Consider the following 2,858-nt stretch of genomic DNA (forward strand, 5'->3'; position numbering starts at 1 on the left):
GTAATTGATTGATTCTGTTACTTTCTCTTCCCACTTCCTGTATTGCTTGGGGATGACATTCCAATTTCACTGGCCACCTCCTGCCACCTCCAGAATACTTCACTATCTTTGCTTTTAGAAATGACTCCATTAACTTCCCAACCACTTAAGTCAGTCTAATCAAGCTGTCAATACCAGCTTCCTCATGGTTTTCACTTTTATGAAGAGGGTCAACATTTGACTGTCTCCATTCTGTGGAAACACTCTGTCTCCAAAGTATGACTGAACAGAGCTGCCTCTTGAGTAAGCTTTTGTTGCAGTTGGCTGGCTTGGTCAGAGGAAACACTATCCGGGGAGTGCCACAAGATGGCAGATCAGGACTAGAGCCAGTCTTCCCCCTAGCCAGCAACCTCTCACGCAGGTTGAGCCCTTGGAATCTGGGGCCAGTATGGCTTGGCTGAGGCACCAGTACATCTTCGTTAGTGCTGGTCAAAGGCAGGAGCTGATACTGGAACAGAGTGCTGTAAGGACTGGAACTGGATCTTGAGTGCAGGCAAGGACTGGAACTGGATCTTGAGTGCAGACAAGGACTGGAACTGAGGCTTATGTGCAGACAAGGACCGGAACTGAGGCTGACGTGTAGGCAAGGACTGAAACTGAGGCTGGAATGCAGTCAAGGGCTGGAAATGAGACTAGAGTGCAAGCAAGAGAGGACACACAGAACAAGGAACACTGAACATAAAGGCCCAAAGGCACACTGTGCTAAGGAGGCTTAGATAGGCCATAGAGCAGGGAAGGTCTAAATAGCCCACAGAGCTAGAAAAGGCCTAGATAGGCCACAAGGCAAGGCAAGGAATGCTAAGGCCAAATGGCCACAAGACAAGGCAAGGAGCAAGAAGGGCAGATGGTCGCAAGGTAAGGAGTGAGAAGGCCAGATGGCCACAAGGCAATGCAAGGGATCAGGGCAAGGAGCCAAGGCAGACTTGATGTGAAGACATCGAGGCAGGGAACAGGCAGAGTTATTTATGGTTGAGGCTTGAGTATGGAGCAGGCATGGAGAAGGAGCTTGGCAAGGCTGGAGATATGGTTCGCCAAGGACTCCTGGTGGATAGGAGGCTGCACCACAGGTGAGCTGAAAGAGCTGTGAAGAGCTGTGAAGAGCTGATGGGATAGCATGGAGTGGAGCTGATGGGGAGGCATCATAGTCAGGGTACAATAAGGATGCATAGCAGGTGAAATCGTAACAGCTTTTAGTATTCTATTAAATGAATCCCATCTGGCTTTATTGCCTTGTCCATTTTCACTTTTGCTAGTTCCTTTCAAATTCTCTCCTTTGTAAATGGAATAGCATCTACCCCTCGACCACGTGCATTCTCGCCATTTTTCTGTTGTCCTTCTCCAACCCCTTTTATTGGTGAATTCTGAACTAATGAATTTTAGTATTTCTTCTTTTTCCTTGTCATCCTTCACACCAGTCTTCCTTTTCACTTCCTCTTTTTTTTTTTTTAACATATCTAAAAATGTCTTGTCACATTGTCTTTACTATACCGATTACTTTTCCCTTGCTTTTCTTAGTCTTTCCAAACATTCTCCTCATCTTTCCATGTCTGAGATCTTTTGTACCTTTAGAATAAATGAGTTAACTTGCATGGAAAAAAATTCAGTTCAGTTAGTTTCTTTTGTTTTCATTACATCGTGTGTCCAAATTTTATTTCATTTTATTCCTTCGGATTTTTCAAGTTATTTGGTTTTGACAAAAACTGCAATTTGTGTGCGCAAGCTGCTGAAAATGAATAACCCAAGAAATTTTACAAATTTTCTGAATAAGTCAAGTTTTGGTTCATTTCATTCATAATGAACCAGAAATTGGCTCTTTTATCACATTTTACCCATTTATTTAAAATGAATGTGTATCCCTAAAATGTGCTGCATATCAGGAAATTGCCATAGATTCTAATTAAAATGAATACTTTTTAGCAGGGTAGTTCAAAAATGTCTTTTTTTAAACTAAAATGAGGAATTGTAATTAATACAAGATAGTTATACAACAAAGCATTGCTAAAAATCTGTTAACTTAATAAAAAATAATCCTTAAAGAAGAGGAATGAAAAAGCAATGATCCCAGAATGAGTCATATTGTATAGCAGCTTTTCTAAATGTGTGATATTCTCTATATAAATGCAAGTTCATTTTAAGAAGCTCAACAACTCAACATAGAGCTGATATGTTCAGCAGGCTCATGCCCCCTAATGCTAAGTTGAGACATTTTTTAAATGTTGCATCATAGGGATGAACACCTTTAAGTACCTTTCTGGAAGAAAGTTGCAGTTCTAGCTTAGGGGGTCATTTTCAAAAGCGATTGCACGCGAAAAGTTTCTTTTCGCGTGTGATCCCTAAATGGGGTGGAGTCGGCCCTGGAAGAGGAGGTGTCTGGGCGGCACTGGGGCTGACTCTGCAGAGACATCGCTGGCGGCGAAAGGTAAGGACCCTTATCGCTGCCAGTTTCGTGCCAAATAACTACACCTTTTATGGGGGGTCATTTATCAAAGTCTATATGGCGTTTTTGCATGCAAAAAATGCCTTTAACACATGCGAAATGATGAAGTTTAGGTATTAGTATAGGGGTTAGGGGCCACTTTGACATTCAAAGTGAGACGTACGAACAGAACAGTGCTCTCTTGTGAAGATTTGATGACCTTCGGAGTGAGGAAACTCACCCAAAGATGAGATTTGTGCAATGTTCTCTCAACCTAGCTTGATGGACTTTTTGAGAACATTGCACAAATCTCATCTTTGGGTGAGTTTCCTCACTCCGAAGGTCATCAAATCTTCACAAGAGAGCACTGTTCTGTTCGTACATCTCACTTTGAATGTCAAAG

Source organism: Rhinatrema bivittatum, unplaced genomic scaffold (assembly GCF_901001135.1).
Source record: "Rhinatrema bivittatum unplaced genomic scaffold, aRhiBiv1.1, whole genome shotgun sequence".
Classification (NCBI taxonomy): domain Eukaryota; kingdom Metazoa; phylum Chordata; class Amphibia; order Gymnophiona; family Rhinatrematidae; genus Rhinatrema; species Rhinatrema bivittatum.